The sequence below is a fragment of the Equus przewalskii genome, chromosome 10 (assembly GCF_037783145.1).
Source record: "Equus przewalskii isolate Varuska chromosome 10, EquPr2, whole genome shotgun sequence".
NCBI lineage: Eukaryota > Metazoa > Chordata > Mammalia > Perissodactyla > Equidae > Equus > Equus przewalskii.
Window position 1 is genome coordinate 45,922,972 of NC_091840.1, and position 18,622 is coordinate 45,941,593.

At 41.8% G+C, this 18,622-nt stretch overlaps 2 long non-coding RNA genes across 2 annotated transcripts in view; one reads left to right on the forward strand and one right to left on the reverse strand.

Moving 5' to 3' along the window:
- LOC139074125 (uncharacterized) overlaps positions 1-18,622 on the forward strand; it is a 42,492-nt gene that overhangs the window by 10,711 nt on the left and 13,159 nt on the right. The window contains exon 2 of the long non-coding RNA XR_011523583.1: positions 18,510-18,603. This is a non-coding gene — a long non-coding RNA (uncharacterized lncRNA). The remainder of the gene's footprint in view (positions 1-18,509; positions 18,604-18,622) is intronic.
- Positions 1,796-9,976, reverse strand: LOC139074126 (uncharacterized). Its single transcript, XR_011523584.1, has 3 exons — positions 9,784-9,976; positions 6,567-6,678; positions 1,796-2,469 (listed from the first exon to the last, which is right to left on the reverse strand). It is a non-coding gene; the product is annotated as an uncharacterized lncRNA (long non-coding RNA).

Below are 18,622 nucleotides of genomic sequence, written 5' to 3' on the forward strand. Positions count from 1 at the left end.
TTCTTTTTTTTTTTTTTTGAGGAAGATTAGCCCTGAGCTAACTGCTGCCAATCCTCCTCCTTTTGCTGAGGAAGACTGGCCCTGAGCTAACATCCATGGCCATCTTCCTCTACTTTATATGTGGGACGCCTACCACAGCATGGCTTGCCAAGTGGTGCCATGTCCATACCGGGGATCTGAACCGGTGAACCCCGGGCTTCCTAAGTGGAATGTGTGCACTTAACCACTGCGCCACCAGGCGGGCCCCCGTACTGATTTTTTCATTTGCTTGGTCTTTAGTTACTAAGAGAGGTGTATTAAGGCCTCCCATTATGAGTGTAGATTTGTCTATTTTCACTTTTAGTTGTATTAATTTTTGCTTGCTCTATTTTGAGACTATATTATTAAAAGCATTAACACTTAGAATTATTATATTGTCCAGATAGTTAAATATTTTATTATTATGAAATATCCTTATTTACCTCTAGTGATGCTTTTGGCCTTAAAGTCTACTTTGTCTGATATTAAGATAGCCATTCCAGGTTTTTTGTTGTTATTGTTAGCAATTGCATGGTGTATCCCCCACCTCTTTTGTTTTCAAGATGCGTGCACAAGTTCAGTTTCTTTAAAAAATATTTAAATTAAGTATGTGATCAAATTAGCAAATTAAATAGATAACAATTAAAGGCATTTTCCATTTTTTGTCTTTAATGGTCTTTTTATGACTTTCATTTGCTTTTCTCCTTTTACAAATTTTCTATTTTTTATTGTGGTAAAACACACATAACATAAAATTTACCATCTTAACCACTTTTAAGGGTACAATTGGACGGCATTAAGTACATTCACATTGTTGTACAACCAATCTCCAGAAATCTTTTCATCTCGTAAACTGAAACTCTATTCCCATTAAATCCCAATTATTCCTCCTTCCAGCCTCTGACAACCACCATTCTACTTTGTTTCTATGAACTTGACTATTGTAGGTACCTCATATAAGAGGTATCATACAGTATTTGTCCTTTTGTGACTGATTTCTCTCACCTAGCATAATGTCTTCCAGATTCATCCATAAGATGAATTTCTTCCTTTTTAATGCTGAATAATATTCCATTCTATGTGTATACCACATTTTGCTTATCCATTCATCAGCTGATAAACACTTTAGTTGCTCCCACCTTTTGGCTACTGTGGATAACACTGCTATGAACATGGATGTACAAATATCTCTTTGAGACCCTGCTTTCAAATCTTTGGGTTATATGCCCAGAAATAGAATTGCTGGCTCGTATAGTAATTCTGTATGTAAGTTTTTGAGGAACCACCATACTGCTTTCTAGCATTTTACATTCCCACCAAAAATGCACAAAAGTTTCCATTTCTCCACATCCTTGCCAGCACTTGTCATTTTCTGGGGGTTTTTTTAATAGTAGTCATTCTGATGGGTGTAAGGTGGAATCTCATTGTGGGTTTGATTTCCATTTCCATAATGATTATGATGTTGAGCATATTTTCATGTGCTTGTTTGCCATTTGTATCTTTTATTCGGAAAAAATGTCTATTCAAGTCCTTTGCCCATGTTTTAATTGGGTGGTTTGGTTTTTTGTTGTTGTTGAGTGCATGGTGTACCTTTTTGCATTATTTTACTTCCATCCTTTCTGCTTCCTTATATTTAATGTGTACCTGTTATAAGAAGCATATGCTTCTCTTTTTTTATCCAGTGAGAATCTTTTATTTTTAATTGGAATATTTAGTCTGATCGTAATTACTGATTGCTATCTATTGCTGCATAACAAATTACCCCAAACTTAATGGCTTAAACAACAATAAACATTTATTGTCTTACACAGTTTCTGTGGGTTGGGAATTTGGGAGGAACTTAGTTGGGTGGTCTGGCTCATGGTTTTTCATAGGTTGCAGTCAAGACATCAATGGAGGCTACAGTCATCTAAAGCTAGACAGGGTCTGAAGAATCTACTTCGGTGATATCTCACTCACATGGCTGTTGGCAGAAGCCTTCAGTTGCTTGCCATATAGATCTTTCCATAGGGCTGCTGAGTGTCCTCAGCATAACATGGCAGCTGGGCTTCCCCCAGAGTGAATAATCCAAAAGAGAAGGCAAAGAGGAAACTTCAATGTCTTTTATGATCTATTCTCAGAAGTCACATATCATCACTTTCACTATATGTATTAATGAGAAGCAAGTCACTAACTCCCTCAAGGCAAGGGAAATTAGTCTCCACCTTTCGAAAGGAGTAATCAAAGATTTTTGGGATATATCAGAAAGCCACTGCCATCTGCCGTCCGGTCACAAATTATTTACATTTCTTGCACATGCAAAATACATCCACCTTCCCATGATCCCCAAAAGTCTTGACCTGTTACAGCATGAGATCAAAGTCCAGAATGCCATCATCTAAATCAGATCCAAGTGTAGATAAAGCTCCCTGGATCTGGTTTCTCAAGTACAGTGCCTCTTGGTTGGGGAACCTGTTAAGTAAAGAGATAAGTTATCCGTCTTCCACACATTTAACATACAATGGCATAGGATAACTGCCGTAGACCCTGCCATTCAAAAAGGGGGAAAATAGGAGACACTCTGGAGTCAATGGTCCATAGAAGTTCTGAAGTCCAGTTGGGCACATGTTGGTAGTTCCTTCATTAGGACTTAAGGCCAGGGAATAATTCTTCATGACTCTTGGCTCCACCCACTGAGCTCTTGTTCTGCCCACTAAATAATCTTTCATCCATGAAAGTTAAGTGTATTTTCAGCTGAATAGTTTTCTCAGCTTTCTTACTGCTAGTAGAAGTTTGGGGGGCCACAGGCCTGTTTTCATTTTGTACAGTCTCAGTCCCTTTCAATCCAAGCTGGCACTGTTCTGTCAATATAAGTATTTAAAAATTTTGTGAGTCTCCTATTAATCTTATTATTATTGGAGTTTTACTCTGTTAGACAAAAACTACATTCACAAATCTCTTCTAGATAATCCCTACTCTACCTTGGGATTTTGCTGAGACTGCTGAGGAGGAACAATACACTTATGAGATTGTAGCCAAGGTTACACACACACACACAAACACACACACACACACAAACATACAGCCAGTCCTTACTCTGCACAGTTCCAATATGCATGAATTTCAGTTACCATGCTTTAATTAAATAATACCAGTCCCCTAACAACACAGTTCTAATTTCAGTTACCACAGTACATTACCTGTGAGTAATTGCATAAAGTAAAAATTTCACTACTAGCAATTTAGTCCACAAATGACCATGTGAAGAACAGATGCACATTCACGATAAGTGACTAATCAGGTCACCTCTTACAAAGTCTGTTGGTGATTGGTCATTGTGTATCTGTTACTCAATTCACTGACAGACAGCAAAGTATATAGTTGTGTTTCCTCTTTGTCTTCCAGTGATAAACCCATGTGATATTTTACAAAAATAGAAAATCAAAAGAGAGAATTGGCCAAAACAGATGAAACTGAAGCAAAGAAATGAAAACTAAAAATGTTAGAAGTGAAATTGGAGTAATTAGAAGATTTGAAGATGATGACAACAAAGCAAAGATATGAAAAGACTTAGACCTGTATGAAACTATAGTATGAATCATATTGAAAAATTTGATGAATTTGAAAAAACAAGGTAAAGTTACTTTAACATCTTTTAGTTTAAATTGCACTAGAAACAAAAAGCCACTTATAGTTGAAATGAAGCATTTACTTGTAATTTGGATTGAAGAATTTTTTATTTATTATTATTATTATTATTTTGCTGAGGAAGATTGGCCCTGAGCTAACATCTGTGCCTCTATTTTTTATGTGGGTCGCTGCCACAACATGGCCACTGATGAGTGGCATAGGTCCATGCCCAGGAACTGAACCTGGGCTGCCAAAGTGGAGCACATCGAATTTAACCAGTAGGCCATGGGGCCAGCTCAATAATTGTTTTAAAAAATCAGTTTGGCTACCATTCATGTCAAAGCATTGAAGCTGATAGCCACATTGAAAGAAAATGATAATTACAAGTACATTTACGAAGAACCTTTTACTGCCAGTAATTGCTGGTTTCATCATTTGAGAAATTAGCATGAATTGATTAATGTTAAGCTAAACTGGTGAGACTGCTGCTGCAGATAAGGACACTGCGGTGAAATTTGCATGCAGATTCCAAGAATTAGTTAAGACAGGTAGTTGTGGCAAAGAGGATGAAGATGTCCCAGAAGAAATGATGCTGGTAAAAAAACTTCATGGCACGGGAACTCTCGAAGATATTTCATGACACTGAAAGCTCAAAGGATAAAATGTTGGAAGCTGATCCAGACTTAGAAAGAGGTATGACAGTTCACCAAGCCATAGAAAAGATGCTTGTTCTGTACCAGTCATATGATGAGAAGAAGGCAAGCTCTTTTGGTAAGTTCTTTACAAAGAAATAAAACATTTTAATTGTCAATGGTTCTAATGTTTTAAATAACAGTGTACTAAATAAATATGAATTTTCCTTTTCTTTTTTCATTTTCCTGTATGCTTATAACTGACAGTAGAGAGTTTTTAATATTTTGACCAAAATATTTAAAGATCACAGAACAATCATGCTTTTTCTCGTTGATTTTTTTCCCTCGTTGATTAAGACTGCATTGTGTGGTTTCAGCGTGCGGAGTCATTTGTAGAGTCTTGCATTACCATGCAAAGTAGAGACTGGCTGTATGTATTTATTACGGGGATTTTATCTTACGTAATTGTGGAAGCTGGTTAAGCAGTTTCTGGAAGACTGTTGTTTTCACATCTGAAGCTAGAGCTTGAAGTCCACAGAGTAGCCAACTGGGAAGGAAAAGTGGGTATAAAATAACGGAAAGCAAGAATCAGCAGGAACTCATCAGCATGAGCTGGAGCCCATGAGGACCAACTGAAGCTGGTGTCAGTTCTTGTTACCTCTAATATTGATGATGTGGATGTCCTGCAGAAGCCAGGGCCCTTTGCACGTAGCCAAACGCACACACCTGGCCCAGGAGTCAGAGACGCTGAAGGAAGATTCAAGGGAAGGTGAAGCAGTTACGTGCTTCGCTCGATAGCCAAGTGGTTATGCACACAGGCTTCGGAGTCACACTTCCCAGCTTTGAACTGCAGCTTTTCTTTCAAGCTGTGTGTCCAAGAGTAAGTTACTTAGTCTTTCTGTGCCTCAGTTTCTCTGTGTATAAAATGAAGATATGATAGTAGTACTCACCTTATAAGATCTGTGTAAGGTTTAGTGAGATCATATATATTAGCTGTTGATATATTATTGATCTATTATCAAGAAGATGTGGCCCATTGGAAAAGTTCAATATAATTTATCAGTTGTTATTAGTTGTGTGATCTTGGGCAAATCATTTGATCTTTCTGATCTTGAGGTTTTTTTAATCTGTAAAGTGTGAATAACTTCCTTGACCTATTTCAAAGGCTTCTATTGAGGATCAAGTTAAATAACCCATCTTAAAGTCGTATTCAATGTGCACAGAGGTAACGGTGATGGTAATGGTGATGATACGCACTCTCTTAGCTCCTTTCAGCCTCAGGGCTTATATCTACCGCACTGAGTATCCCTCAGCGAGCTCTTCGGTGATTATTCATTAAAAAAGTGGTTCTCCAAATGTACCATATTAAAAATTTAACCTTAAAAAATAAATTAAACTAAAAAAAAAAATTCTCAAACTTTAGCAGGCATCAGAATTCCTTGGAGGGCTTGTTAGAGTACACGTTCCTGAGCCCCATCCCCAGAGCTGTGATTCAGTAGGTCTGGTTGGGGCCAGAGAAGTTGCGTTTCTAATAAGCACTCCTGTGACTGCTGATCTGAAGATCACACTTCGAGAACCTTTTTTCGTTAGAGCCATCGAGTTGATTCCAACTCCTAGTGACCTTGTGTACAGCAGAGCAGAACCCTGCTTGGTCTTTTTGCACCATCCTATCATCTTTCAGCACTATGTCAGACAATGCTCCCCTGCTATTCATAGGATTTTCATGGCCAATTTTTTGGAAGGGGGTGGCTAGGTCCTTCTTCCTAGTCTGTATTAGTCTGGAAGCTCCACTGAAACCTGTCCATCATGGGTGACTGGTATTTGAAACACCAGTGGCATAGCTTTTAGCATCACAGCAATATGACAACCAACAGGTGGTGTGGCTCCCTGGCCAGGAAACTAACCAAGGGCACAGTGGTGAGAGCCCTGAATCTTCTTCTTTTTTTTTTTTCTTCTGAGGAAGATTTGCCCTGAGCTAACATCTGTGCCAATCTTCCTCTATTTTGTATGTGGGTTGCTGCCTCAGCACAGTTGCCGATGAGTGGCATAGGTCCCCGCCGGGGAGCTGAACCCAGACTGTCGAAGTGGAGTGTGCCGAACTTAACCAACTAGGCTGCGAGGCCAGCCACCAGAGCCCCGAATCTTAACCACTAGACTGCCAGGACTGGCTACTTTGAGAACCACTGGCATACATTTTAAACTATATGAGTTTTCCTGTATTTCTCATGAACAGAGGCTCCTATTCATCATTCTGAGCCATCATTTCTTGGCTCATTCCGTCCATGACATCACCCAACATTTACTTACCAGGCAAGAAGGAGACAACTGCTGACCAACTCAGTCACTCAGCAGGACAGAGTTAAACAGGGCCTGGAAAATCCCTTTTATCTTCTTCCTTTTCTCCAACCTCTTCAAAGCTCTAAGACATAGATCAAGCCATGCTTAAAATAATACACACACATACATATTTAAACATATAAATTTCATTATAAAGAAAAATGTGCTCCTGGAGGAGAATTAAGGAAAAGTAGAAAGAAGAAAAAAATTACCCCAAAATTACCCACGGCGTTCCCACCCAAAGACAACCACTTAATATTTTTGTACATTTCCTTCCCAAATTTTATTTCAACCATATCCTTTAGGCTTTTTTTTTTTAAACATTGTTGTAACCAAAAAGGTTGTATATTTTTATATCCTGCTTTTTCACTTAACATTATATCATAAACATTTTTTTCCCCACCCTCCCTCTCTCTCATAAACATTTTTATATTATTGAATAGTATTTGTAAACATCAAATGATTGCATAACCCTGCAACTGTTTCCCTCTTGTTGGATGCTCTGGTTTTTCCAATTTTTCACTACTTTAAAAGGAGATTCGACTTTCACAGTTGTATGAATTCAGATGTGGAAAAATATAACTTCCTTTATTTTTCTATAAATGAAGTGAATTTCTTAAGCCCCAGGTCTCTAGAAGCAGAAAACATAACCAAGTCACTTCCAGGTAAACTCAGTAATAATCAGACTCTTTCTGCTCTCCCCAGCATTTCACCTCTCTGATGCTGAGGGAGTTACGCAAATGTCGCCAAGGAGTAAATGGGAAGGGGACAACCTCTTCTTGATCTCCATCTGCTTTGTCCCCTGGTGGCCTCCTGTTCCAACTATAGCAAGTGAGCCATCCCTGTCTGGCTCAGACTGGGACAGGAGGGAGTAGAAAGGTGGCAGTGGTGGTGGTGTGCACGTGGGAGTTGAGAAGGGTCCCTCGTCTATGCTGACAATCTTCTGATGTGTAGCCACATCCTCGTCTGTCCGTGTGGCATCCTCCCACCTCAGCCAGGAGATTCCTTCCCACTCCCACTACAGGAGTAGAGTGTAGAGGCTGGGAGAATCTGTTTCTGCTGTCAAGCCTAGACATGCCAAGCTGTCATTTCTACTCCATAGTATCTGCACCATCGTGGTGGGAGATTTGCCTTTGAGGCTTTTTGCCTGCCTAGCCTTGCCCAGGAATCAAGGCCTTTTCAACCCCTAGTTAAAGGGGTTTTATTGAACTTCAGATGGGGCCAGGTGCACAGGTCTGCCATTTTGCTTTCTCTTCAACTCCCCACCTATCTTCTGTCTCTAATAAGTCTTATCTTCTCTGGAGTAGAGGTGGTGAAAATTGTTTCTGACTATCTTTTTGACATGTCTCTTCCTACATTGTTCATTCTTACACTTGAGCACATATCCTGTGAGTTTAAAAGCTGAGATTTTGTTGACTTTCTTCTCTGGTTCTGTGCTAGCAACTTCTCTAGGTGGTCTCAGGTCTCACAACCCAAAAGGAGGGATGGTGGTCTTGGATTAAAAGGGATTTTGAGAAAGGGAAAGAATACATCAGTTATCATGTCAAATTATTGTCCTCCCTCATAAATAATGCTGCAAAAATACTTGAGCACATTGTCACCAGCGACTTTTGACAGACAGGGTGGGGCAGACAACTGTGTATGAGCCAAAGCCTGACATCATTGAGGAATGTAAGGGGAGGTTCTGGAGGCTGAGGGTGGAGAGAGTGGTATAAGCAGTGGTCCACCCATCAAACAACAGTGGCACCATCCAAGGAGCTAGAAATAATCACCTGCCCCCACTTTCTCAGAGAGCAAAGATGAAGAGAAGGCCCTGACACAATTAAGAGAGTGCCCTTGACAATCCACAGGAGCAATGATGATTGTCCAAAGCAGTTGGCTTACCCAGACAGCCCCCACCCCACCCCAAAATCTATCATCTAACTATATATCTACCTATCTATTGTCATAAACCCTTTATGAGTGTATAATTTAGTTATTTTCTTTAAATATTTTCCCAGAAGTGCAATTACTGAGTCAAAGGATAAAATTTGTATAATTTTGATGTTAAAGAAGAGATGGACAGCCATGGTCTTAATACAAAGAGTGCCAAAGCTGTTAACTCATGGGTGATCAAGCGTCAGACACTGGTGGTAGAAAATAAATTGGTACAATCTTAATGCAGGGATATTTGTCAATATGTCAACTTGTATAACACACTTTGACCCAGCACTTTCACTTTTTGGAATTTATCTGAAGGAAATAATTGGGACGATGTGCAAGGATGTATGTACCAGAAGGTTCAAAGAAGCATGTTTATAATAGTTAAAATAGGCATGATTTAAATATGTAATGATAAAGGATTATTCAATAAAAAGTAGTACATCCATACGATCAAATATCATGCAGTCATTAAAAATGATGACAAGGGGCGGCCCAGTGACGTAGCGATTAAATGTGCACATTCCGCTTCGGCGGCCCAGGGTTCGCCAGTTCGAATCCCGGGTGGGGACATGGCATTGCTTGTCAAGCCATGCTGTGGCAGGCATCCCACATATAAAGTAGAGGAAGATGGGCACGGATGTTAGTTCAGGGCCGGTCTTCCTTAGAAAAAAGAGGAGGATTGGCAGATGTTAGCTCAGGGCTAGTCTTCCTCAAAAAAAAAAAAAAAATAATGAAAATAAAAAAATAAAAATGATGACGAGAATCAATACTGACTGAGAAGAAAAAAATATTCATGATATAGTGGTCAGTGAAAACAGCAGATTAGAAAAAAGCATATACAGTTTTTATCCCTTTAAAAATTATATTGTGTACATATGCATAAAAGACCAGAAGGAGACACACCAACATGTTAATAGTGGTTATCACTTGGTGGTGGGATTATGGCTGATTTCTCTTTTCTTAGTTATTCTTTTCCATACTTTTTAAATCTTATATTACATTACTTTTTAAATCAGAGGAAAAGAAACACTGAAAGGTAGCATATGTAATTAGACTACCTGGAATGTTATTTTATACGTTGTAATCTGTTATTCACATAAAAATCGACCTGCACTGAAATAGATTTCTTGGATTCCATGCCTCTTTTCACTTCACTCAGCTTGAGCCCTCCTCTTCCTTTGTGGGTACCTCCAGAACTCCCCACTCTCATTCCCACGCCCCTTACTGCCTCTGCTTCCTCCTGCAGCCCCTATTCTATTCCTACCTTAATGGCTTCCTTAGTCCATGTTCTTTTCAAAAGAGGGCCTTGCCCCTTGTGACACCTCTCTGAAGTGCGGCTCAGCCTGGAAAATTTCCAGGGACGGTTGCCCTTTACTGACCTTCACTGCAGCCAGAGTTGGAAGTCACAAGTCCCCTGCTGCATCAGGTCTGGCAGGGACGAGGGTGCCAGCCAAAGTGACACTTCTGAGGCACTTAATAGATCAACCAAAGTCCACTGCCAAGTAGTCACCTGGGCTGGGCTGTTAATGGGCCCTGATAAGCTGCTGGGAAAGTCTGGTCTTCAATCTTTGGACTCCAGCCATGGGAGGACTCAGCAGAACTCAAGGTCCTGCTCATTCAGCCAGCTTCAGGCGTCGGACATGCCAGCTCCACCCTTAAACCTGGACATTGGGACTGTGGTGGGAGACAAATGGCAGAGAAGGCTCACATGAATGCAGGAGGCCATCAAACCTCTCAGGCGCGGCCCCTACACCCACTGAGGGCATTCACTTTCCTTTCTTATTTACTTTCTCAGGAAAACATTAGGGCTGATACCTTCTTGGTGATTGTGGATCATGGGCTGCTATAGGACCCCAGAGCTGGAAAGGCCATGGGACATCATCTGCTCCCAGCCTCTCCCTTTATAGCACAGAGAAGCCAAGAGACTTGCCCAGTGATACTCAGTTTAGGCTGCAAGTACCAGACCCCAGGTTTTCTGACTCCTAGCTCAGAGCTCTTGCGTTAATATAATACTGTTTGTCTTCTTCACAAACAGAGTATTTCTAAAGCAAAGTGTCTTGTGCCTTGCGTCATCTTACCCTCAAATCAACACTGACTTAATATATGACTATAACCCATTAAAATTAAAAGACAAATGACTGCAACCCATTTATTTTATAAATGAGAAGCAGGCCCAGAATGATTACCCAGGGTCACTTAGCTAAGTTTGGAGCCAGACTTCTGGTCTCATTTATGGATGTTTCCCTTACAAACTACGCAGGTCCTCAGCCAAACAGGGCTGAACAGCATGGAAGGCAGGTTTGTGCCTCTAGGTACACATAGTCACCTAGAACTTCTTAAGCAGATTACTATTCTCTGCCTCTCTTCCCTCTTTCTCTTACCTGAGTGTTCTTGTTTTCAATTCCTGGAAAGATGAGTGAACCAGCTTTTGTGGATGTTGATGCTGAAGAATAGAGATCCCAACCTGGGAAGAAGAGAGTAAGGGAAAGTGAGAAGAAGAGCTAGAAGTGTGTGTGTGTGTGTGTGTTGGGGGAAAGGTTAGGCTGAACCTAAAGGTGTTATGGGGACTCTATTTTCCAAACAAAATATTGAGCCTTTGGCCTAATGCTTCATTTAATTAAAAGGCGGAATATATGAAATCAGGATTGTCTTCTTTGTAGATAGTTTGAAATTCTGAAAGATATCTGTGCATGAGTTGCTCACTTGCATCTCCCAGGCCAGACAGTTGTCAAATCTTAGAGCAGAAAGTGACAATAAATCAGTCTTCTGTCTCTGGCTTCTAGGTTGGTAAATGTCTCAACAGTCCAAGATATATGGCTGTCCCTTCTCTTCCTGATGTCTCCAGGGATATGATATCACATCCCTTCACGTATTCTCCGAGGGATTGCACACTCAATAAGAGCAGAGATGGAGTACACTAGTTGCCCAAGGCTAGGACATGTGCCCTCCCCTGGGACTGGGGTCTAGGGTCAGCTTCACCCAACCATATGGATTGTAGGTGGGAGAGGTGGTTCTCCAAAGGAAAACCAGGGGACTATTATTAGAAGATGGGGACATGGCTAGCAGGGAGGGCAAAAATAGCTCTGCCCAGAACAGGGACAATGATGATTTCCTAGTGGTGACATACTAGAATCTGTGTGCTGAATATGGTTGATGGCCACTCAGCATTTACTCCAGTGGTCCTTCTCGTGGAAAGCTACACTTTCCAGACTGCATGCAGCTAGAATTCTAGGTGCAAATTAGGTCCTGCCACTTAGATGCATTTCTGTGAGATTTGAAAAGTGGAAGTGAGGCGAAGGTCATGCCATATTCTTGTTGTTGTTGTTGTTGTTGTTGTTGTTTTTAAGATTTTATTTTTCCTTTTTCTCCCCAAAGCCCCCTGGTACATAGTTGTATATTTTTAGTTGTGGGTCCTTCCAGTTGTGGCATGTGGGATGCCGCCTCAGCATGGCTTGATGAGTGGTGCCATGTCTACGCCCAGGATCCAAACCGGTGAAACCCTGGGCCCCCAAAGCAGAGCGTGAGAACTTAATCACTTGGCCACAGGGCCGGCCCCATTCTTGTTGCTTTTGGCTGTTTGCTTCTGGCAAGCAAAGCTACGAGATACCAATGTCCCGTCTCCGGGTTCAAGGATGTTGAGAAGAAATTGTGGAGGAATCAAGTAGCAGAATTCCACATTCCAGTGTCCAGGTTGGGGTGGTGGCAGCAGTCTCCTGGTCCCAGATTTCTGGTACCTGGATCAGAGCTAGAAGAGTATGTCCTGAAACTCAACCTCCTTGGAGGTGACAGAGGGAATGGCTCACCTGGGAGGGTTCTGGGAGTCATTCGTGAAAGCAAACCTTGCTCCTCCTGCCCTTCCAGGAGTTCGGTCGTCGCTTGATCTTTGTGTTGAATCCATTTTGGTTTTAAACTCCGGAAGTGATTTCATTTCCTCACCTGATCCCTGACTGATACACCCGTGTGGCTTGATTCTGATATGACCTCTCCCCTCCTTGAGAATCACTGATGTAAAAGAATAATGACATGGAAAGACATTCAGGATACATTAAGAAGTAAAGGAAATTACAAAGTTGCAAATGGTCTGATTCTCTGCTCCCCCTCCTCAATGTGCAAGAGTCTATAACCCAGATGTCTGCCTTGGGAGGTTGCCAATATTTCCAGCCTTAGAGAGTCATGCTTTCCTGATTATTCAAATAGAATGACTCCAGCATCTGTTCCACATACTCTGGTGCCCACCCTCAGAAAAGCTCCTAAGATTTTTCAAAGGGCTCATTGTTCTTCTGGACACTGCAAAATTCTCAGTCTTGACTCTGTTTTCATCACCATTTTTTTGGGGGTGGGGTGAGGAAGATTGGCCCTGAGCCAACCTCTGTGCCAATTCTTCCTCTATTTTGTATGTGGGTTGCCACCACAGCATGGCTTCTGAAGAGTGGTGTAGGTCTGTGCCTGGGACCTGAACCAGCGAACTCCAGACTGCCAAAGCAGAGTGTGCCGAACTTAACCACTACGCCACTGGGCTGCTCCCTCACCACCATTTTTGTTCCCTGCTGGACTACCTCATTCCTTCATTTCACCAAAAATACTGTACCTTTAACCTCAAACTCTGTGTGCAGCAAACTTTACTGAAAATTTAACGTACAGAATCACAACACTACAGTATGGGTTACAGCTTAAAATTGAACGTTAGATATCAGTGCCCTAGATAATCATCTGCCACTCTCCCTCCTCAAGGCCTTTCTTGATGTCCATGTGGTTGCCACCTCCCCCAGGACTGCCCACTAGTCTACACTGTGCCTTTGCACAAATTAGAGAAAGATGCCTGATTCTTTTAAGTGGGGCTGATGCACCAGTCCCCCAAAAAGAACTTGTGGGCAACTGGAGAGTCTGTGTTCCATCTTAACTGGGCAGACGCTACTCCATTCTGGCCAATTGTAATGTTGCAGGAATGCAAGCCAGGGTGGCCAGGCCTTGCAGAAGGAAAAAAAAAGCCAGAAACCTGGATTTTTATTTCAAAATCCTCAATTTCATTTGTTAATAACTAACAGGCAAATCAGAGTAGTATTTATTAAGTACTTCCTATATGTCAGGTACTTTCCTAAGCACTTTATAGGTGTTAATTATTTGATCTTTATAATGACCTATAAGGTAGTTACTATCATTATCTCCACTTTACAGATGAGGAAAGTGAGGCCCAAACAATAAGTTGTCCAAAGTCATATGGATAGCAAGTGGCAGAGCAGGGTTTGAACTCAGGCATCTGGTTCTAGAGACTACCATTTTACTCATTATGCTTTACTGCTATGAACTTAATGTGGCCATACATCACAAGTTTTTGATCTTTGTTAGCCACCAGTGCAATCCAATAGAGCTTTCTGCAATGACAGAAACGCTCTATTCTGTGCTGTCCAATATGTTAGGTGCTAGCCACAGGTGTCTATAGAGTACTTGAAATGTGGCTAGTGCAATTGAGGAACTGGTTTTTTTTTTTTTTTTTGAGGAATATTAGCCGTCAGCTAACATCTGCTGCCATCCTCCTCTTTTTTGCTGAGGAAGATTGGCCCTGAGCTAATATCTGTGCCCGTCTTCCTCCACTTTATACATGAGATGCCTGGCACAACATGGCTTGATAAGTGGTGCTAGGTCCACATGTGGGATGTGAACTGGCGAAGCCCGGGCCGCTGAAGCAGAGCGCACAAACTTAACCACTATACCACCAGGCCGGCCCCCTGAATTTTTAATCATATTAAATCTAAATAGTGTCATGTGGCTAGTGCCTACTATATTAGACAATGTGGCTGTAGACTTTTCTCTCTCAAACTACCAGTTTTTTCAATTTCTTAGGTTTTTTAATTTAATTTTTTTCAATGCCTTAATTCCTACCACTTCCTCCCAGCAGAGCATTTTATTGCTCTCTTTATTTTTTTCAAAAACATTTCTCTCCTTGTGTTTTTAAACCACGTTCTGCAGGGTTTAATATTTTGATATTCACGGACTCATGGGGCCCAACAAGCTATTTTCCTCCACAGAAGAATCACTGTTCAGATAGGAATCATGCTATTCTCCCAGGGGCAGAAATATAACTGTTGTGGCTTTTGTTTCCTAGATAGCATTTCCCCCTCTTTGATGGATGTTGATAAGTGGAAAAAGATTAGAAAGATATATACTAAAATGTTAATGGTTATGTTTAGGTATAAGAATTATGTGTCACCTTTATTTTCTTTCTTGTGCCTTTTTAATTTTTCTACAATGAACATGTTGGCCTTTCAAAGTCATAAACAAATAGTTATAAAACAATTGTCTTCAGAATTCCCAGGAGGTCGGTAAAGGAAAGCCTCGGGAAGGGAGCCTTGCAGAGGCTGGAGAGCAACCTGTCCAGGTCGGGGGAGGGGCTGCACAAGGGAAAAATGGAATGAGGGATTATCTGACAAGTTTGCACAAGAAATTGGATTGAGAGGCATTTACAGAGTCCTCGGAGGGTGTAGGAAGCCTCAAGAGAGCCAAACAAAGCTGAGCACTTGGAAAAAGGAGGAAATTCACCCCAGGGAAAACAAAAGGGAAATGTCTTTGACTCTGTCGTCATTGATATTTACATAGTCACAGTAACGAAGGCACGAAGTATTAGTTAACCAAAGTTGTGTGAAAACACATTGAGAAGGGAGGGTAAAAAGTGAAGTATGAGGGGCCAGCCCTGTGGCCGAGTGGTTGAGTTCGCGCGCTCCGCTTCAGAGGCCCAGGGTTTCGCCAGTTCCAATCCTGGGTGTGCGAACGTAGCACCACTCATCCAGCCACGCTGGGGTGGCGTCCCATATGCCACAACTAGAAGGACCCACAACTAAAAATACACAACTATGTACTGGGGAACTTTCGGGGAAAAATAAAATCTTTAAAAAAAAAAAAAAGTAAAGTACGAGTCAAATCCTCCAAGTCTATAATAGGAAGCTCATGGGTAATACAAGCAAATGAAATTTTAAGAATTACCAGTGTAAGCTTGTTATTAGAGATATGGGTGTAAATACCAGAAGAAACAGCTAAAAAGGAGTTAAAAGTGGTTGGAGCTGAGGAGCTGGACTTGGGGTGGGAGTGGGGGAGCAGAGAGTTCCTGTTTTTCCTTTAAGCCTTTTTCTTCTGTTTAACTTTTTAGCTTTTAAAAAACTCTGTATCTATTATTTTATTAGAGACAAAATTTTTAATGGAATTTTTAAAAAATTCCTTTCGATGACCAGGAAACAGGTGTGGCACTACTTTGGTTTTCTCTTCTCCCGGTGATGTCAGGTGGATCCCTGCTTCCCAGTCTCATCCTGGTTGGGCCACATTTTTGTCAGGCATGGTGACCAGGATGGGACGCCTCGCCCATGCAGGCTGAATGACTAAGAGGGCGGGAAAGGACTCCCCCACACATCCCTTTGGCTCTGACAGTCTCATCTTCCTTGAGCAGCCACATGGCAGAGAACTTTTCCAACAAGAAAATTGAGTTGTGGGGCTGATGAAGCGGCAGGACAGTCACTCTTGGGAGGAACCCTAAGGCCAGAGGATGGTGCCAGGAGTGTAGAGGGAAAGAGCCCAGGGTGTGGTTCTGTCAATTAATTACCTTGGCCCAGCATGTGCCAAGGGGGCCCAGCGGTGTGCCAGCTGCAGTTGGAGGTGGGAGAGGTACAGGAGACACACAGGACCTGGTGTTCACTTGGTCTCCCTGCCAAAGAATTCAGGGTCCAGGAAGATTCACAACGTCCACCCTAGATGGTCCAGGCCCTCCTCCCCACCCAACCTCGCTGGAGACAGACTGTCTAAGGAAGACGGGACAAGGGCATGAGCAAATCTCCTCTTCCTGCTTCTCCACTTTCTTGCCCCCTAGAAGCCCAGCCCAGGAGTCCCACTGGGAAACATGATTTTTTTCTATGTGTGTGTGGTAAAATTAAAATAACAGATTTACCATTTAACTGTTGTGGGGGTTTTTTGGGGGGTTTTTTTTGCAGAGGGAGTTTAGCCCTGAGCTAACATCTGTTGCCAATCTTCCTTTACTTTACATGTGGGTCACTGCCACAGTGTGGCTGACGAGTGGTGTAGGTCTGCACCCAGGATACGAACCCACAACCCTGAGCCACCAGAGCAGAACGTGCCAAACTTAATCACCATGCTACTGGGCTGGGCCCCATTTTCACCATTTGTAATTGTACAGTTCACTGGCATTAAGTACATTCACATTCTTGTGCAACCGTCACCACCATCCATCTCCAGAACTTTTTCCTCTTGCAAAACGGAAGCTCTGTGCCTATTTAACATAACTCCTCATTCTCCACTCCCCCTCAGCTCCTGGAAATCACCATTCTACTTTCTGTTTCTATGAATTTGACTACTCTAGGAACCTCATGTAAGTGGAATCACACAATATCTGCCCTTTCGTGTCTCACATTTCACTTAGCATAATGTTTTCAAGGTACATTCATGTTGTAGCATGTGTCAGAATTTCCTTCCTTTTTAAGACTGAAGAATATCCCATTATAAACATATACCATATTTTGTTTACCCATTCATCTTTTGGTGGACACTTGGGTTACTTCCACCTTTTGGCTATTGTGAATAATGCTGCTAAAAACACATATACAAATATCTTTTCCAGTCCTGCTTTCACTTCTTTTGAGTATTTACCCAGAAGTGGAATTGCTGAATCATATGGTTTAATTTTTTATGTTTAGTTCTGTGTTTCTTTTTCTGAGGAATGGCCATATTGTTTTCCACAGTGGGTGCATCATTTTATATTCCCACCAGCAATGCACAAGGGTCCCAATTTTTCCACATCCTTGCCAATACTTATTACTTCTGGTTTTTGTGGGTTTTTTAAAACAGTAACCATCCTGATGGGTGTGTGCACCGATGTTTTTTCCCTCTCCTCTCCTAGTCTTTCCCAGTATGGCAGTGGTTTAGTTATAATGGAAGACTGTGGGTTGAATTAGGCTGATTGGCTTGAGGTGTCAAGGCTGCACTGGGGGACACTGACCCAGCTTGGGACTGGGTAGGCAGGACTAGGGGAGATGGATTTCATCACCTTGCAGCCTAGTCTTGAAACAGACTTGAGTAATGGTTAATGGCTCCAACTTCAGAGCCAGAGCCTGGTTCAAGTCCTCACTGTGCCTCTTCCCAGCAATGTGACCTTGAGAAAGGCATTAACCTTTTCAAACGAAGCTTCCTCCTCTAAACAAACGGGATAACACTGAAATGTCCCTTCTAGGGCAGTTCTGAGGATTAAGTGACAATGTCCAGCACATAGTAGGCACTCAGTAAATGTTATCTATTTTTGTTAACTCTTGCCAGGAAAGGTTATAGCTTTAGACCCACCCAAATGGCACCAAGTCCCCTGCTATGGTCTGAATGTTTGAGTCTCCCTGAAATTCATATGTTGAATCCTAACCCCCAAGGTGATGGCATTAGGAAGTAAGACCTTTGGGAGGTGATTAGGTCATGAGGGTGAAGCTCTCATGAAGGAGATTAGCGCCCTTATAAAAGAGATTCCAGAGATATCCTTGCCCTTTCTACAATGTGAGATTACATTTTGAAGATGGCCGTCTATGAACCAGGAGGCAGACTGAGACCAGACGCCGAATCTGCTGGCGCCTGGATCTTGGACTTCCCAGCCTCTAAAACTGTGAGAAATCAATTCCTTTTGTTTAAGCCACCCAGTCTATGGTATTTTGTTATAGCAACCCTAGCTGACTAAGACTCCTTTCCATATTTGGTCCACAAATATTTATGGAATGCCTACTATGCACCACGCACCAAGCTAGGCACAGGGGATACAGTGATAAACAAAAACAGACAAGGACCAACTCTCGTGGAGCTTATACTCCAGTGAGGGAGAAAGACTTGAGTTGAATCATCACCTTAAATGAATGGATGATTACAAAATAAGATAAGTGCTGTTGTGGCAGGGGTTCTAGTAGTCCCTCAATGTCCATTGTCCCCTTCCTTATGAGTAATAGAACTTTCCATTTCCAGATGGTTACCTGGAATAAGGACTACATTTACCAGCCTTCCTGCAACTAGACATGCCATATGGTAAACTCTGACCAATGGGATGTAAGCAGAAGTGGTATGTACTTCCAGAAAAT